This window comes from Scylla paramamosain, chromosome 28, assembly GCF_035594125.1.
Source record: "Scylla paramamosain isolate STU-SP2022 chromosome 28, ASM3559412v1, whole genome shotgun sequence".
NCBI classification, from domain to species: Eukaryota; Metazoa; Arthropoda; class Malacostraca; order Decapoda; family Portunidae; genus Scylla; species Scylla paramamosain.
In genome coordinates this window covers 11472448-11493462 of record NC_087178.1, presented here as the reverse complement: position 1 = coordinate 11493462, position 21015 = coordinate 11472448, and positions in this window count along the sequence as shown.

Below are 21015 nucleotides of genomic sequence, written 5' to 3'. Positions count from 1 at the left end.
TTGAACTTCTTAAGTACCAAAACACTGAAACGCATAAATAACACTCTATATGAGAAACAGAATGACATTACCAAAAAAAATGTAATTTGAGTGGATTCCACATTGTTATGTACCAAAACGCAAAAATACAAGCAAAGCACCTTATACGTGGAAAGGAGGGGAGATTTCCAGGAACGTGTATTTTGAGTGTTTATGAGAGTACTAAGCACCAAAACACTAAAAAGCATGAAAATCACCATATGTGGGAAAATAAAATAACTACCAAAAACGTCTCTTTTCAGTGCTTTTGAGATGTTGGCGAACTAAAACGCTGAAATGCATGCAAAAACACCTTTTATGGAGAAACTGAAAAACATTACCGAAAACAAGTATTTTGAGTATTTCCGATCTTGGTAGGTAGAAAAATGTCAAAATGCATGGAAAGTACCCTGTATGGAGAAACGAAAAGACATTACGAGAAATATGTATTAAAAAGTGTGTTTGAGCTTATTAGGTATAAAAACGCTGAAACGCATAAAGAATTCTCTATATGGAGAAACAAAACATTCTCAAAAGCGTGTATTTTAAGTGTTTTCACATTATTAGGTACGAAAACGACAAAATCCATGCAAAACTCTTACTTATATAGGAAAACGAAGCAACATTAAAAGAAACGTGTCTTTTTAATGTTTTTGAGAGTCTTAGGCACAAAAAGTGCAAAGAAGCCTGGAATTTACTCTATATGGCGATACAAACCATACGAAAAAATACGAATACAAAGATACGAAAAAAGTGTCTTTTCAGTCTTTCTGAACTTCATAAGTACCAAAACGCTAAAAAGGCATGCAAAGCATAATTTATGGAGAAACAGAATACCTTTATCATATAAGAAATAGTGTTTTTCTGCTTATTACGTAGAAAAACGTCAAAATTCGTTTCCCCTATATGGGGAAACGAAAAGACGTTACAAGAAACACGCATTTCTCATATGAGTGTTTTTTACGTTTATTAGGTAATAAAACACTAAAAGCCATGAATAGCAATCTATATTAAAAAAAACAAAACAAAAAAAACAAGAACATCACCAGAAACGTGTATTTTTATTATATTTCTTATTGTTAGGTAACAAAACGTCAAAAAAAAAAGCATGCAAAGCATCCTCAATAAGAAAAGAAAACTAGATTTCAAGAATCGTGTCTTTTGAGTGTTTATGAAGAAAAAGCATCCTATACGGGGAAAAAATACACAAAAAAGTTACATTTGAGTGTTTTCTACTACTTACATACGAAAACGATAAAACGCATGCAAAGCACATTATATGGATTAACGCAATAACATTAGCAAATAAAAGTATTTTTAATCTTTTCAGGTTGTTACGTACAAAAACTTACAAAAACGTACTCCTATATGAGGTAACGAAAAGACTTTACGAGAAACGTGTATTTTGAGCGTTTTTTGAGGTTCTTCTTTATCAAAACATGAAAACACATGAATAGCAATCTATATGAAAAAAGAAAAACACTATCAAATTTTATGCGTATTTCACATTGTTAGATATAAAAATGGCAAAAATGCATGCAACGCATCATATATGGGGTAAGGAAATGAGATTTCCTAAGAAAAATATCTTTTGAGTGTTTATGAGCGTTCACCACCAAAACGAAAAAGAGCATGAAAACACCCAATATGAAAAAAAAAAAACAAGATTCTGTTGAGTGTTTTTGAACGTATTTCGTACCAAAAAGCCAAAATGCATGTAAAACTCCCTTTATGGAAAAACATAATAATTTAACGAAAAACAAGTATTTTGAGCGTTTTTGAGATTCTTACGAAGATAAACGCCAAAATGCATAGAAAGTACCCTAGATGGGGCAACGAAAACACATTACAAGAAACATGTATTATGATTGTTTTAGAGCTTCTTAGGTATCAAAAGGCTAAAACGCATAAATAAATAACTATAACTATAAATAGAAACAGAACGGTATGACCAAAATGTGTATTATTTTGTGTTTTTTCATATTTTTAGATACCAAAACGCAAAAATGCATGAAAAGTCTCCTATGTGGTTAAACCACATAGGAGACAAGAAGACGTCTTTTGATTGTTTTTGAGCCTGTTACACAGCAAAACAATATATGGGAATACAAAATAACATTACGAAAAACGTGTATTTTCAGTTCTGTTGAACTTCATATGTACCAAAACGATATAACGCATGCAAAACACACTTTATGCAAAAAAAGAATAAAATGACTATTTTCGAGTGTTTTTGAGGTTGTTACGTAGAAAAACGAGAAAAAGCATGTAAATTACTCTATATGGTGAAACGAAAAGAAATTACCAGAAACATGTAGGTATTATAAATGCTTTTGAGCTTTTATGGTACCAAAACCATCTTATGGTACCAAAATGCTTTAATATCCCTCTATTTCAAGAAACAAAACAATATTACGAAAAAGATGTAATTTCAGTGTTTTTCACATTGATAGGTAGCATTATGCCAAAATGCATGTAAAGCAACTTATATCTGTAAAAGAAACGCACTTTCCAGAAACGTGTCTTTTGAGAGCGTGCGTGTTAGGCACCAAAACTCTAAAAAGCATGGAAAGCACCCTATATAGGGAAACAAAACAACTTTATTAAAAACGTGTCTTTTAAGTGCTTCAGAGCAACTTACGTATCAGAACGTTAAAACACATGCAAAACACCTTCATGGTGAAACAAAATAATCTAACCAAAAATAAGTATTTTGTGTGTTCTTGAACTTGTTACGTATAAAAACGCCAAAATGCATGCAAAGTACACTATATGGGGAAATCAAAAGGCATTACGGTAGACGTGTATTTGAGTGTTTTTGAGCTTCATACATACCAAAACGCTAAACACTAAATATGGAAAAACAGAACAACTTATCCAAAAACGTATTTTTGGTATGTGTTTCAGTGTTAGGTACCAAAACGTCAAAATGTTTGGAAACTACCCTATATGATGAAACAAAACGATATTATCAGAAAGTGAGTGTTTTTAAGATTCTTAGTTACCGAAATGCTAAAACGTGTGAATAGCATTCAATATGGAGAAACATTACGAAAAAAGTGTATTTTCACTTTTTTTTTATGTTAGGTACCAAAACGACAAAATGCATGGAAAGCACTCTGTGTTTGGAAATGAAATGGCATTACCAGAAAATTGTGCAACCTATTCGGGAATATAAAATGAACATTAACAAAATCGTGTTTTTTGTGTGTTTTTAATCTTCTTTCAAAACAAGTTGCTCGAATGCATGCAAAATATCCTTCATGAACAAACGTAATAACATTACCAAAGTCTTGAATTTTTAATATTTTGAACTTCTTACGTATAAAAACGCCAAAATGCATGTAAAGTAATAATGGGAAACAAAACGATATAATGGGAAACAAAACGATTTTAACAGAAACACGTAAAACTATTGTTTTTGAGCTTCTCTGGTAGGAAAATGCTAAAATAACTGAACAGCACTTTATACGAAGAAAAGAACATTAATACCAAAAACGTGCATTTTAAGTGTTTTTCACCTTATCAGGTACCAAAACACCAAAATGCATGCTTTTTATGGAGAATCTTTTTCTCAATAAAGCCTATTTTGCATGCAGTTTAGCGTTTTGATACGTAAGAAGCTTAAATAAACTAAAAAGACACGTTTGTTTTGTAATCTAATAAAGCATGCTTTCCTAGCGTTTTATTGTTTTGATGCCTAAAACGGACAAAAACGCTAAGCACGTTTCTAATAATGTCACTTCGTTTCTTTACATTAACCATACATTTTGCCGTTTTTACTATTTAAAAATGTGAAAAACTCTCAAAGCACACTTTTTTTTGTAATACTGTTTTGTTTCTCCAAATAAAGTAAGTTTCACGCTTTTTAGTGTTTTGGTACGTAAGAATCTAAAAAAAAAAAACATTCATAATACCCGTGTTTTTATAAATTTTTTTTTTTTCATCATCTAGCGTACTTTGCATGAATTTCGCCGTTTCTCTAAGAAGCTCAAAAATATTCAAAATACACAATTTTTGTAATCCTTTTTTGATTCTCCATCATTTGTGTCTTTCACGCGTTTTAGCATTATGATACCTTAGATGCTCCTAAACACTAAAAAAGACATTTTTTTGGTATTATAAATTTTTATTCTAATATAGGATGCTTTACGTGCATTTTAGCGTTTTGTTGCCTAAAACGCTCAAAAACACTGTAAACATACGTCTTGGATATTGTAGTTTAATTTCCCCATATACAGTACTCTCCATGTTTTTTGGCGTTTTGGTATCTAACAGTGTGAAAAACACTCAAGATACACGTTTTTGGTATGTTGTTCTGTTTCTTCATTTAGAATGCTATACAAGCTTTTTTTTTTTTTTACTTTGGTAAGTAATAATCTGAAAAACTCTCAGAATACAGGTTTCTGATATCATTTTTTTTTTTATTACATCGGGTAATAAACATGCATCTTGACGGTTTGACTTATCTAACAAGCGCAAAAATACTCAAAAACACATTTTTGCTGATATTGTTCAGTTTCTCCATAAAGGGTGTTTTACATACGGTTCAGCGTTTTGGTACATAAAAAGTTCAAAAACACTCAAAAGACACGTTTTAATAATGTTTTGTATTCCAATAAATGTTGCTTTCTAATCTTTTTAGCGCTTTCGTTTCTAACACACTCGAAAACACTCAATAGACACGTTTCTAGTAATGCCATTTCGTTTCCCAATATAGACAGCTTTGCATACATTTTGGCGTTTTGGTAATTAACGATGTAAAAAAAAAAAAAAAACTCAAGATAAAGCGATTTTGGTGATGTTCTCTTACTCCATATAAAGTGCTCTTCACGTGTTTTAGAGTTTTGGTACCTAAGAACCTAGCTTAAAAGGAATCATAATATACGTTTCTCGTAATATCCTTATATTGAGTTTTCGTAAGCATTTTAGCGTTTTGGAACCTATATGAAAAAAAATACACGTTTATTGTTTGTTTATTGTTTATTTTTTATTGTTTATTTGCGTACATTTTGGCGTTTTGGTACATAACAAAGTGAAAAACACTAAAAATAAACACTTTTAGTAATGTTTTTCTGTTTCTCCATATTGAGTGTTGTTCACGCGTTTAAAAGATTTAGTATCTAAAAAATCTGAAAAAAAATACATGAAAAAAATGTTTCTTGTAATGTCCTTTCATTACCCTATATAGGGTGCTTTGCATCCATTTTGGAGTTTTCGTACCTAACAATGTAAGAAGCACCCAAAACAGAGGTTTTTGGTAATGTTATTCTGTTTCTCCATATAATGTGCTGTTCACGCGTTTCAGCGTTTTGGTACTTATGAAGCTCATGAACACTTATAATACACGTTTCTTGTAATGTCTTTTCATTTCTGAAATAGAGTACTTTCATGAAATTTGGCATTTTATACTTAAGAAGGTCAAAACATTGAAAATACATGCTTTTTGGTAATATTATTTTGTTTCTCTGTGAACGGTAATTTGCGTGCCTTTTAGCGTTTTGGTACGTAATAAGTTCTAAAACACAAGAAATATAAGATAACTAAGAAGCTCAAAAGACTCAAAATACGCCTTTTTGGTAATGCTATGTTTTCCTTTTTTTTTTTTCTTTTCCATATACAATGTTATTCAGGCGTTTTTGCGGTTTTTTTTTTAATTGGTACCTAACAAGCTCAAAAATAATGAAAACATAAGTTTCTAGAAGTATCGTTTTATTTCACGTTTTTTTTTTCTAGCGTTTTGGTACCTAACACGCTGAAAAGCTCTTAAAATATTCATTTTTGATAATGTCGTTTGTTTCCCAATATAGGGTACTTTTCGAGTATTTTTACGTTTTGGTACCTAGCATTGTGAAAAAAAAAACTCAAAATACACGTTTTCAGTAATAATTTTTCTGTTTCTGTGGCTTGCATGGATATTCACATTTTGATGTCTAACGAGCTCAAGCACACTTAATATATACTTTTTTGATAACGTTTCTTTCTTTCTTCAAATGTGCTTTTCATGCATTTTGGTGTTTGGTACCTGATAAGGTGAAAACACTTAAAATGCACGTTTTTGGTATTTTTGTTCTTTTCTTCATATAAAGTGGTGTTCAGTTGTTTTAGCATTTTCCTACCTGAGAAGCTCAAAAACAATCATTTACACGTTTCTGTTTAAATCGTTTTGTTTCCCATTATATCGTTTTGTTTCCCATTATTACTTTACATGCATTTTGGCGTTTTTATACGTAAGAAGTTCAAAATATTAAAAATTCAAGACTGGTAATGTTATTACGTTTGTTCATGAAGAGTATTTTGCATGCATTCGAGCATATTGTTTTGAAAGAAGATTAAAAACACACAAAAAACATGATTTTTTTAATGTTCATTTTGTATTCCTGAATAGGTTGCACAATTTTCTGGTAATGCCATTTCATTTCCAAACACAGAGTGCTTTCCATGCATTTTGTCGTTTTGGTACCTAACATAAAAAAAAAAAAAGTGAAAATACACTTTTTTCGTAATGTTTCTCCATATTGAATGCTATTCACACGTTTTAGCATTTCGGTAACTAAGAATCTTAAAAACACTCACTTTCTGATAATATCGTTTTGTTTCATCATATAGGGTAGTTTCCAAACATTTTGACGTTTTGGTACCTAACACTGTGAAACACACTCCAAAAATACGTATTTGGGTAAGTTGTTCTGTTTTTCCATATTTAGTGTTTAGCGTTTTGGTATGTATGAAGCTCAAAAACACTCAAATACACGTCTACTGTAATGTCTTTTTGATTTCTCCATATAGTGTACTTTGCATGCATTTTGGCGTTTTTATACGTAACAAGTTCAAGAACACACAAAATACTTATTTTTGGTTAGGTTACTTTGTTTCACCATGAAGGTGTTTTGCATGTGTTTTAACGTTCTGATACGTAAGTTGCTCTGAAGCACTTAAAAGACACGTTTTTTATAAAGTTGTTTTGTTTCCCTATATAGGTTGCTTTCCATGCTTTTTAGAGTTTTGGTGCCTAACACGCACGCTCTCAAAAGACACGTTTCTGGAAAGTGCGTTTCTTTTACAGATATAAGTTGCTTTACATGCATTTTGGCATAATGCTACCAATCAATGTGAAAAACACTGAAATTACATCTTTTTCGTAATATTGTTTTGTTTCTTGAAATAGAGGGATATTAAAGCATTTTCGGGTTTTCCTACTACAAAAACTTAAAAGCATTTATAATACCTACATGTTTCTGGTAATTTCTTTTCGTTTCCCCATATAGAGTAATTTACACACTAACAACCTCAAAAAATACTCGAAAATAGTAATTTTATTCTTTTTTTTTTTTTTTTTTTGCATAAAGTGTGTTTTGCATGCGTTATATCGTTTTGGTACATAAATACACATTTCTTTTAATGTCTTTTCTTTTCCCCATATAAGGTACTTTACGTACTTTTTTTTCGTTTTTGTGCCTAACAAACTCAAAAACACTCAAAAGAATTTTTTTTTTTTTTTTTATGTAGGAAGGACACTGGCCAAGGGCAACAAAAATCTAATAAAAAAAATGCCCACTGAAATGCCAGTCCCATAAAAGGGTCAAAGCAGTGGTCAAAAATTGGTAGATAAGTGTCTTGAAACCTCCCTCTTGAAGGAATTCAAGTCATAGGAAGGTGGAAATACAGAAGCAGGCAGGGAGTTCCAGAGTTTTACCAGAGAAAGGGATGAATGATTGAGAATACTGGTTAACTCTTGCGTTAGAGAGGTGGACAGAATAGGGGTGAGAGAAAGAAGAAAGTCTTGTGCAGCGAGGCCGCGGAAGGAGGGGAGGCATGCAGTCAGCAAGATCAGAAGAGCAGTTAGCATGAACATAGCGGTAAAAGACAGCTAGATATGCAACATTGCGGCGGTGAGAAAGAGGCTGAAGACAGTCAGTTAGAGGAGAGGAGTTGATGAGACGAAAAGCTTTTGATTCCAACCTGTCTAGAAGAGCAGTATGAGTGGAACCCCCCCAGACATGTGAAGCATACTCCATACATGGACGGATAAGGCCCTTGTACAGAGTTAGCAGCTGGGGGGGTGAGAAAAACTGGCGGAGACGTCTCAGAACACCTAACTTCATAGAAGCTGTTTTAGCTAGAGATGAGATGTGAAGTTTCCAGTTCAGATTATAAGTAAAGGACAGACCGAGGATATTCAGTGTAGAAGAGGGGGACAGTTGAGTGTCATTGAAGAAGAGGGGATAGTTGTCTGGAAGGTTGTGTCGAGTTGATAGATGGAGGAATTGAGTTTTTGAGGCATTGAACAATACCAAGTTTGCTCTGCCCCAATCAGAAATTTTAGAAAGATCAGAAGTCAGGCGTACTGTGGCTTCCCTGCGTGATATGTTTACCTCCTGAAGGGTTGGACGTCTATGAAAAGACGTGGAAAAGTGCAGGGTGGTATCATCAGCGTAGGAGTGGATAGGACAAGAAGTTTGGTTTAGAAGATCATTAATGAATAATAAGAAGAGAGTGAGTGACAGGACAGAACCCTGAGGAACACCACTGTTAATAGATTTAGGAGAAGAACAGTGACCGTCTACCACAGCAGCAATAGAACGGTCAGAAAGGAAACTTGAGATGAAGTTACAGAGAGAAGGATAGAAACCGTAGGAGGGTAGTTTGGAAATCAAAGCTTTGTGCCAGACTCTATCAAAAGCTTTTGATATGTCCAAGGCAACAGCAAAAGTTTCACCAAAGTCTCTAAAAGAGGATGACCAAGACTCAGTAAGGAAAGCCAGAAGATCACCAGTAGAGTGGCCTTGACGGAACCCATACTGGCGATCAGATAGAAGGTTGTGAAGTGATAGATGTTTAAGAATCTTCCTGTTGAGGATAGATTCAAAAACTTTAGATAGGCAGGAAATTAAAACAATAGGACGGTAGTTTGAGGGATTAGAACGGTCACCCTTTTTAGGAACAGGTTGAATGTAGGCAAACTTCCAGCAAGAAGGAAAGGTAGATATTGACAGACAGAGCTGAAAGAGTTTGACTAGGCAAGGTGCAAGCACGGAGGCACAGTTTCCGAGAACAATAGGAGGGACCCCATCAGGTCCATAAGCCTTCCGAGGGTTTAGGCCAGCGAGGGCATGGAAAACATTATTGCGAAGAATTTTAATACGTGGCATGAAGTAGTCAGAGGGTGGAGGAGAGGGAGGAACAAGCCCAGAATCGTCCAAGATAGAGTTTTTAGCAAAGGTTTTAGCAAAGAGTTCAGCTTTAGAAATAGATGTGACAGCAGTGGTGCCATCTGGTTGAAGTAGAGGAGGGAAAGAAGAAGAAGCAAAGTTATTTGAGATATTTTTGGCTAGATGCCAGAAATCACGAGGGGAGTTAGATCTTGAAAGGTTTTGACATTTTCTGTTAATGAAGGAGTTTTTGGCTAGTTGGAGAACAGACTTGGCATGGTTCCGGAAAGAAATATAAAGTGCATGAGATTCTGGTGATGGAAGGCTTAAGTACATTTTGTGGGCCACCTCTCTATCATGTATAGCACGAGAACAAGCTGTGTTAAACCAAGGTTTAGAAGGTTTAGGACGAGAAAAAGAGTGAGGAATGTACGCCTCCGTGCCAGACACTATCACCTCTGTTATGCGCTCAGCACACAAAGACGGGTCTCTGACACGGAAGCAGTAGTCATTCCAAGGAAAATCAGCAAAATACCTCCTCAGGTCCCCCCAACTAGCAGAGGCAAACCGCCAGAGGCACCTTCGCTTAGGGGGATCCTGAGGAGGGATTGGAGTGATAGGACAAGATAAAGATATGAGATTGTGATCGGAGGAGCCCAATGGAGAAGAAAGGGTGACAGCATAAGCAGAAGGATTAGAGGTCAGGAAAAGGTCAAGAATGTTGGGCGTATCTCCAAGACGGTCAGGAATACGAGTAGGGTGTTGCACCAATTGCTCTAGGTCATGGAGGATAGCAAAGTTGTAGGCTAGTTCACCAGGATGGTCTGTGAAGGGAGAGAAAAGCCAAAGCTGGTGGTGAACATTGAAGTCTCCAAGAATGGAGATCTCTGCAAAAGGGAAGAGGGTCAGAATGTGCTCCACTTTGGAAGTTAAGTAGTCAAAGAATTTCTTATAGTCAGAGGAGTTAGGAGAGAGGTATACAGCACAGATAAATTTAGTATGAGAGTGACTCTGTAGTAGTAGCCATATGGTGGAAAACTCGGAAGATTCAAGAGCGTGGGCACGAGAGCAGGTTAAGTCATTGCGCACATAAACGCAGCATCCAGCTTTGGATCGAAAATGAGGATAGAGAAAGTAGGAGGGAACAGAAAAGGGGCTACTGTCAGTTGCCTCAGACACCTGAGTTTCAGTGAGGAAAAGAAGATGAGATTTAGAAGAGGAGAGGTGGTGTTCTACAGATTAAAAATTAGATCTTAGACCGCGAATGTTGCAGAAGTTAATGAAGAAAAAGTTAAGGGGGGTGTCAAGACACTTAGGGTCGTCGACAGAAAGGAAGTCCGACCTGGGGACATTTATGGTCCCCTCCCCAGATGGGGACTCCGAGGCTGGTGTAGGAGTCGCCATGATGATTTTAAAATTTTTGAGTGAAGGGTGTGTGTGTTATTAGGTGCTTGTAGTTTTGTGTGGAGGAAGAGAGTTGTCTTTAGAGGGCAGGCTGTGACTGCCCCCTTGTGTTGTGAGACACAAAGGGAAACGTTCAGTGAGATCACAGCTGGGTTTAATGATAAGTTCACAGTACCCCCTGAACAGTGCATTAGACCTCACTGGGAGTAATTATCGTTTCGGCAGGTGTCTACTGCCTCCTCCTCCTTAATTGTTTTAAAATGTTATTTTGTTTCTGCATAAAAGGTGTTTTCCCATGCAATTTAGCGTTTTGGTACGTAAGTAGCTCAAAAACACTGAAAAACACTTTTTATTAAATTTTGTTTTCCCATATTTTGGGTTTTCCATGCATTTTGGCGTTTTGGTAGCTAATTATTAGAAAAAAAACTCAAAATACATGTACTTGTTAATGCTGTTCTGTTCCTCGATATAATGTGCTATTAATGTGTTTTGGGATTTTGGTACCTAAGAGGCTCAAAAAACGCTCATGTTACACAACTCTCGTAATGTCCTTTCGTTTCCCCATATATGGTCCATCGTATTGTCGTTTCGTTTCTTCATTTGGATGCGTTTTGGTATCTAACAATATGAATATATTCAAAATAGACGTTTTTGGTAATGTGTGCTCCTCCATATTGAATGGTATTGACACATTTTAGAGTTTTGGTACTTAAGAAGCTCAAATACACTAACGATACTAGTTTTATCCTGATGTACTTTCGTCTTCTCATATAGGGTGCTTTGCAAGCATTTTCCCGTTCTAGTCTTAACAATGTAAAAAAAAAAAAAAAATAATAAAAACACTCCAAAAAAGACGTTCATGGCAATGTTTGTGTTATTCTGTTTTGTCATGAAGTGTGTTTTGTAGTCGTTTTAGCGTTATGGTACGTAAGAAGCTAAAAAAAAAAATAACACTCAAAAGACAAATTTTTTGGTAATATTGTTTTGTATTCCAAAATAGAGTGCTTTCCATTCATTTTAGAGTTTTTGTGCATAAAACAATGAAGAAACACTGAAAAAGTACTGTTGAGGTAATATCGATTCGTTTTTCTATATAAAAAAAATCTTTGTGTACATTTTTGCGTTTTGATACCTAACAATGTGAAAAACATTTTTTCTTCCACCATATAGGGTATTATGCATATATTTTGTCGCTTTTGTACCTAATAAGCTCAAGAACATTCTGAATAAACATTTTTGGTAATGTTTTTTTTTCTGTTTTTTTTTTTTTTTTCTATAAAGCGATTTTTTACGCGCGTTTTAGCATTTTGATACGTAAGAAGCTCCTCACCAATGAAAAGAAGCTTTTTTTGGAAATATTGTTTTATATTCCAATATAAGTAGTTTTCTATGGATTTTAGTGTTCTGTTGCCTAAAACGATAAAAAAATAAATAAATATAAAAAAAAAACATTGAAAAAGACGTCTCTGGTAACGTCGTTCTGCTTCCACATATAGAGGATTATGGCGTCTTTTGTACTTAACAATGTAAAAAAAAAAAGAAATTCAAAATATTCTTTTTTTGGCAATAGTGTTCTGTTTCTTTACGTTTTTTGCGTTTTTGCTTTGCGTTTTTTTACTCTTGGTACCTAAGAATCTCAAAAACAGTCATAATACACGTTTCTGATAATATCGTTTATTTCATCATATAGGATAATTTCCATGCATTTTGATGTTTCTCTTCCTAATAAGCTCAAAAATACTGAAAACACACATTTTTGCTGATATTCTATTTCCTGTTTCCTCATAAACTATTTTGCATGCGTTTTAGTGTTTTGATACGTAAGAAGCTCAAAATCACAAAAAAGACAGTTTTTGTTCATGCTGTTTTGTATTTTAAAGTAGGTTGCTTTACATGCTTTTCAGCGCTTTCGTGCCTAACACATTGAAAGACACTCAAAAGAAACGTTTTTGGTAATGTTATTTCGTTTCACCTATATAGTGCTTTCCATTGATTTTTTTTTTTACATTTTGGTATGTAACAATCTGAAAAAGAATAAAAATAAATGTTTTTCATATTATTCTGTTTCTCCATATAAAGTGCTATTAAGGCGTTTTATAGTTTTGGTACCTAAAAAGATCAAAAGCACTCATAATACACGTTTCTCATAATGTCTTTTTTGTTTCCTCTTATAGGGGTACTTTGCATGCATTTCCTGTTTTGGTACCTGAAAAAAAGTAGTTTCTGGAAATTTTGTCCTGTTTCTCCCTATTAAATAGAGATCAGTTAATCACACGTTTTAGCGTTTCGTTACCAAAGAAGCTAAGAGACACTTAAAATACACATTACTTATAATATCGATTTATTTCCTATATAGGTTTATAACGTTTTTGTAATTAACGATGTAAAAAAAAAAAAAAAAAAAAAAAACACCTTTTTTGTAATGTTGTTCTTCTTTTGAATATAGAGTGATATTCAAGCGTTTTAGTGTTTTGTTACCTAAGAAGCTCAGAAACAGTCATTGTGCACGTACTCACATAATGTCTTCGTTTCCACATATAGAGTGGTTTGCATACATTTTGGTGTTTTACTACGTAACGAGCTCAAACTCACCTACAACACTCGTTTTTAGGAACATTTTTTTTCTGCATATTCAAATCACTCACTTGTTTTGTATGCATTTTGGCGTTTTGTTACTTCATAAAGTGAAAAAAAACACCCAGACCCCCGATTTTAGTAATATTCTGTTTCTCCGTATATATATATATATATATATATATATATATATATATATATATATATATATATATATATATATATATATATATATATATATATATATATATATATATATATATATATATATATATATATATATATATATATATATATATATATATATATATATATTTTTTTTTTAGGCGTTTTAGTGTTTTGGTACCAAGAAGTTCAGAAACACTCATTATACACGTTTCTCGTAATATCATTTCTTTTGTTAACATAATATAGGGAACTTTGCATGCATTTTGGCGTGTTTCTACTTAAAAAATAAAAAAAAAACAATCACAATCCATGATTTCGGTAATGTTATTCCGTTTGCCCATAAAGGATATTTTCATGCATTTGAGTGTTTTGGTGGAGAAGAAGCTTCAAAACATATAAGATACATTTTTGTTAATCTCGATTTGCATTCCCATTTAGGGTGCTTTCCATACTTTGTAACGTTTTCGTGCCTAATATTCTCAAAAACACTCAAAACACATGTTTCTGGTTCTTATTTCTCCATATAGAGTGCTTTCCTTGCATTTTGTCGTTTTGATTACTGAGAATGTGAAATACTCTCAAAAATACACGCTTTACGTAGTTTTCTGTTTCTCCATATTAAATGCTATTCACGAGTTTTAGCATTTTGGTACCTAAGAATCTAAAAAGAAACACTCATAATGCACGTTTCTGATAATATAATTTTGTTTCATCATACGAGTATATGGAACTTTCCATGCATTTTGACGATTCTTTTCCTAAAAAGATAAGAATACTAAAAATATACATTTTTGGAAATGTTATTCTGTTTCTCCATTAGAATGTTTTTCATGTGTTTTAGCTTTTTGGTACGCAAAGTGTTCCTAAACACTCCAGAGAAACGTTTTTGGTAATGTTGTGTTATGTTACCATATAGAGTGGTTTCCATGCTTTTTAATGTTTTGGTGCCTAACGCGCTCAAAAATTCAAACGACACGTTTCTGGTCATGTCATTTTGTTTCACCATATGCAGTGCATTTTGCATTTTGCATTTTAGCGTTTTTGGTACCTCATTAGTGAAAAAAAATACACTCAAAATAAACGATTTTAGTGAGATTATTCTGTTTCTTGAGATAGTGTGCTATTCATGCTTTTTTAGAATTTTTGTACCAAAAAAAAAAAAAAAAAAGAATAATAATAATACATGTCTCGTAATGTCTTCTCGTTTTTCATTATTAAGTGCTTTGTATATATTTTGGCGTTTTGGTACCTAAGAAAGTAAAATACACTCAAAACAAACGTTCTCGGTAATTTTCTGTTTCTCTATATAGGGTGCGATTTACGCGTTTTAACCGTTTGGTACTTTAGCAGCTCAGGAACATTTATAAAAGATATTTCTTTTAATGTCGATTCATTTCTGAAACAGATAATTTTTCATTAATTTAGAATTTTTGTACGTAACAAGCTCAAAATAATGAAAATATACGTTTTTGGTAATGCTATTTTGTTTAAATAAATTTTTTTACCTTCTTTTTTAAGTGTCTGTGAGCGTGTCAGTTATCAAAACGGTAAAAATCATGTAAAAAAAACAAACATTACCAGAAACGTGTAATATGACTGTTTTTAGGTATATGGCCTACTTATGTACCAAAATGAAAGAAAAAAAAAAAACGCGTAAAAAGCACTTCATATGGAGAAACAAAAATAAAACACTAAAAAATATGTATTTTTGAGTGTTTATCGCACTGTTTGGTACTAAACGCTAAATTGCACTAAATGCACTTGATACGGAGAAAATAAACATTATCAGAAACATGACTTTTTTTTGGGTGAATGTTTTTCAGGGTGTTAGGCACCAAAATGTTAAAAAGCATGAAAGCATCCTATTTGGGAATACAAAACAATATTACCAAAAACGTGTATTTCATTGTTTTAAGCGTCTTCCATACCAAAACGCTGAAACATATGCAAAACACCTTTTATGGACAAACATTACCAAACCGTAAATTTGATTGTTTTCTAGCTTACTACATAGAAAAACGTCAAAATGTATGCTAAGTACTCTACATGGGGAAGCGAAACGATATTACCAAAATCGTGTATAATGATTCATAGGTATCAAAACACTAAAACGCCTGAAAAACACTCTATGGAAACACAGAACAACATTACCAAAAACGTGTATTTTGAGTGCTTTTCACCTTGTTAGGTACCAAAACACTAAAATGAATCTAAAGCACGTGATTTCAAGAAACAGAATAAGGTTTCCAATAACGTGTACTGTAAGATGGTTTGAACTCCTTAGGTACCAAAACGCAAAAATGCATGCAAATCACTATATAAGGGAAAGAAAGGACATGAGAAACGTGAATAATAATTATTTTTGAGCTCTTTAGGTACCAAATAGCAAAATTGTGTGAATAACGATGTATATGGAGAAATAAAATAACATTACCAAAAACATGTATTTTGAGTGTTTTCACATTGATAGGTACCTAAACGTAAAAATATATGAAAAGCACTCAATATGGGGAAACGAAATAACCTTACCAGAAACATGTGTTTTAACGGGATTTTGAGCGTCTTAGGTACCAGAACTCTAAAAATCATGTGAAATAAAACTATACTTCAAGAAACGTATATTTTGATTGTTTTAAAACTTCTTAAGTACCAAAAACGCAAAAACATGTGAATAGCACTCTGTAAGGAAAAACACAAACACACACACACACACACACACACACACACACACACACACAAAAAAAAAAAAAAAAAACAGCATTAACAAAAACACGTATTTTAAATGTTTTTGAGCTTCTTACGAATGAAAACGATGGAATGTACCCGTTATTGTGAAACGAAAATATATTACCAAAAAACGTGTATAATGAGTGTTTATGTTCTTTATAAGTACCAAAACTCTAAAACGTGTGAAAAGTAATCTATATGGAAAAACAGAACATTACCAAAAAGGAGTGTTTTAAGTGTTTTCACCTTGTTCAGTAACAAAACGACAAAATGCATAAAAAAAAAGTGAATTAAAGTAAAAGAAAAAAGATACCAAAAAAAGTGCACCCAAAAGAAAAAGCTAGATGGAGAAGAAAAAAAAAAAAACATTACTAAAAACAAGTTTTTGAGCTTCTTAGATACTACAAATTCCGCAAAAATGCAAGGAAAGTACCCTATATTGAGTAACGAACATGAACTGCGTATGAAGGAACGGAAATGCGTATTATGAGTGCATTTGAGCTTTTTAAGAACCAAAACGGTAAGACGCATGAATAACACTTTATATGGAGAAACAACATTACCAAAAAACGAGTATTTTGACTGCTTTCCATATTGCTAACTACCTCGTTGCCAAAATGCATGCAGATCTCTCTATGTTAAATTAAAATTACATTTCAACAACTATGTCTTTTAAGTGTCATTTGGTGTGTGTTAGGAACCATAACGCTAAAAAGCATTAAAGCACCCTATATGAAAAAAAAAAAACCTCCCAAAAACGTGTTTTTGCAGTGTTTCTTTGGTATTTACGAAAACGCTAAAATGCATGTAAAACATTCTTTATAGAAGCACAGTAATTTACCAAAAACGTGTGTTTTGAGTATTTTTGAGCTTGTTACGTAAAAAAAAAATGTCTATAAAGTACAGGATATGGGGAAATAAAAGAACATTACGTGAGAGATGTATTTTGAATTTTTTTTTTACCATCTTAGATACCATTACGGTAAAAGGCAAGAATAGCATTCTATATGGAGAAACAGTACATCACTAAAAATGTATATTCTCAGTGTTTTTCACATCGTTAGGTATCAAAATGCCAAAATGCATGGAAATCATCTTCTATGGTGAAACAAAAAGGTATTTCCAGAAATATGTCTTTTAAGTGTTTATGGGCATGTTAGGCATCAAAACGCTAAAAGGCATGGAAAGCTCCCCGTAAAAAGAAAATAACATCCTCCAAAAAAAAAAACGTGTCTTTTGAGATATTTAGAACTAGTTACGTACCAGACGATAAAATGCACACAAAATACATTTTATGGAGAAACAGAATAACACTATCAAAAAACAAGTATTTTGAGTGTCTTTGAGCTTGTTGCGTGCAAAAACGCCAAAATGCATGCAGAGTAACCTATATGGGAAAACGAAAGGATATTACGTGAAACGCGTAGTAGGAGTGTCTTTGAGCTTCTTAGGTATTAAAAACGTGAAAACTCGTTAATAACACTCTATACGGAGAAACAGAGAAAGATATCCAAATAAGTACATTTTCTGAGATTTTTTTTTTTATTTTTTTATTTATTATTTTTTTTTTTTAGGTACCAAAACGCCAAAATGCACGCAGTCCTCTAAATAGGAAAACAAAACGACATTCCAAGAAATGTATCTTTTAAGTGAATTTGTGCATGTTAGACAATAGAACACCAAACAGCATGGAAAGCAATATAATACAGGAAAATCATAAAAAAAAAGTGCCGAGTTTTTTTTTAGTTACGTACTAAATCAGTAAAAACGCATGTAAAACAACGTTTATGGATTAACAGAGTAACATTACAAAATTTTTTGAGCTTGTTACGTACAAAAACGCAAAAAGGCATAAAAATAACCTATATAGGGAAACGAAAAGACATTACGGTAAACTTGAATTATGAGTGTTTTTAAGTTTCTTAAGTACCAAAACGCTAAAACGCATGAACAGCTCTTTATATGGAAAAACAGAACATCACCAAAAATTTGTATTTTCAGTGTATTTCACATTGTTAAGTACGAAAAAGCCAGTATGCACAAAAAGGACCGTATATATGGAAAGAAAAGGACATTTCAATAAATGTTTCTGTTGAATGTTTATGAACGTGTTAGCCACAAAAACGCTACGCACCAAAAAACATTTGAAATAACGTATATGGGAAAACGCTAAAACGCAGACAAAACACCCATTATAGAGAAATATTATAACTTTATCAAAATGTGAATTTTCAAAGTTTTTGAGCTTGTTACGAAGAAGAATACTATAATGCATGGAAAGTACTCGAAAACGAAAAGACACTAAAAGATATGATTTTTTTTTTTTTAGAATTTTACGTATCAAAACGCTAGAACACATAAACAGGAACTTATATGGAAAAAGGGAACGAGATTTTCAGAAAGGTATTTTTTAAGTGTTTATGAGCGTGCTTAGCAACGAAAAAACTAAAAAGCATGGAAAGCATCCTATACATGAAAACAAAACATTACCAAAAACGTCTCGTTTCAAGTGTTTTACAGGTAGTTGCATACCAAAATGCTTACAAGCATGCAAAACTTCTTTTATGGAGGAAAGGAATAACACTATCAAAAACAAGTATTGCGATTGTTTTAAATATTGTTAAGTAGTAAAACGCCAAAATGCATGCAAAGTACCTTTAATTGGGATACGTGTATTATTAGATTTTTTGAGCTTGTTAGGTACCAAAACACTAAAACGCATGATTAACACTCTAATACCAAAAACGTGTATTTTGAGTGTATTACACATTGTTATGTACCAAATCGCAAAAATGCAAGCAAAGCACTCTATATATGGGAAGGAAACGAGATTTCCAGGAACACGTTTTCTAAGTTTTTATGAGCGTACTAGGCACTAAAACGCTAATGAGCATGGAAAGAAAAACATGTGGGAAAACAAACAAATTTCCAAAACGTCTCTTTTCAGCGTTTTTGAACTGAAAACAGAATAACTTTACCAACAATATATATTTTGAGTGTTTTTGAGCTTATTAGCTACAAAAACGGCAAAATGCATTCCAGGTACACTATATGGTGAAAGAAAACGCAATTAACAAACCCTTGTATTATGAGTAGGTTAGGAAACCCTAAAACAAGTGAACAGCTTTCTATATGAAGAACGTGAAAACTTTCCAAAGAAGGTGTTTTGTGTGTTTTTCACACTGTTATGTACCAAAACGGCAAAATGAATGAAAAACCCTTTTAATAGAGAAAAGAATCGACATTATTTTTCAGTGTTTCTCAGCGATCTATGCAGAAAACGCTAAGATGAATGGAAAGCAATCTATAATGGAACACAAAACAAAATTACCAAAAAACTTGTCTTTTGAATATTTAGATCTTACGTACCATAACGCAAAACCGCACGCAAAATACAATGGAGGAACAGAAACAGAATAAAACAGAATTCAACGTGCATATTCAGTGTTTATGAGTTTCTTTCGTACAAAAACGCCAAAATGCAGGCAAATTCACCTATATGGGAAACCAAACGATATTACAAGAAACGTATAGTACAAGTTTTTCTGTACTACGCAGATACCAAAGCGGTAAAATGTTTAAATAGCACTTTATATGGAACACAAAAAAAAAAAAAAAATAAATAAATAGATGAATAAATAAATGCCAAAAACGTCTTTTTGAGTGTTTTTACATTGTTATTTACCAAAATGCAAAAATCGATTGAAGGCACCCTATATGGCGAAACAAAAGGACATTACGAGAAACATGTTTTGTGAGTGATTTTGAGCTTTTTAATTACTAAAACTCTAAAATGCGTCTATATGGAGGAACAAAACATGAACAAAAATGTTTGTTTTGAATGTTTTTCACATTGTTAGGTACCAAAGCGGCAAAATGCATGCAAAGCACTCTATACGGGAAAAAGGAACTACATTATCAGAAATATGTCTTTTAATTGTAGAGAGAAACAGAACAACGTTACGAAAAACTTTTATATTGACTGTTTTTCGTATTAATAGGTACTAAAACGCTTTAGTGCTTTTAAAGCACTCTTTATATGGAAATGAAATGGCATTACCAGAAACGTATTTTTTTCTGTTTTTTTCTGTTTTTTTCTGTTTTTTTATTGTTTTAGACACCATAACGCTATAAAGCATTGACAAAACATTAACAGAAAGATATCTTTTGTGTGTTTTTATGCAAAACACCCTTCCTATAGAAATGGAATAACATTACCTATATATTGTATTTTCATTGTTTTGAACTTCTTACGTAAAAAAAAACGCCAAAATGCATGGAAAGAACCCGATATAGAAAACAAACCTATATTATAAGAAACATGTATTATAAGTGTTTCTTAGCTTCCCAGGTACAAACGCTAAAACGCGTGTATAACACTTAAAAGGGAGAAACAGAACAACATTACTTAAAATAGATAAATAAATAAATAAATAAATAAATAAATAAAAACAATGTGCTTCATATGGAGAAAGGAAACGACATTATTAGAAATATGCGTTTTTTCCAGTGTTTTAAGCACGAAAACGCAAAAACGCATTGAAAATCACCCTTTTTTGGGAACAGAAAACAACATTACCACAAACGTGTCTTTTGGGTGGTTTTGAGCTTCTTACGTATAAAAACTCTAAAATGTATCCAAACACGCTTTATGGAGAAACAGACTAACATTAGTAAAAATTGTATATTGAGTATTTTTTAGCTTGTTAGGTCCAGAAACAGGTAAAAAATGCATGTAAAGTTCCTTATATGGTGAAATAAAATTATTTTACGAGAAAAGTATATGATCCTTTTTTTTTTTAATTCAAAACGTTAAAACGCGTGAAAAGCACTTGATATGGAGAAGCAGAACAATTCTGACTGTTTTTTTTTTCACATTGTTACACCCAAAAACGCCAAAATTCATGCAAAGTTCTTCTTAAGGTGAAACTAAACGAATATATCAGAAACCCACCTTTTCAGTGTTTTTCCA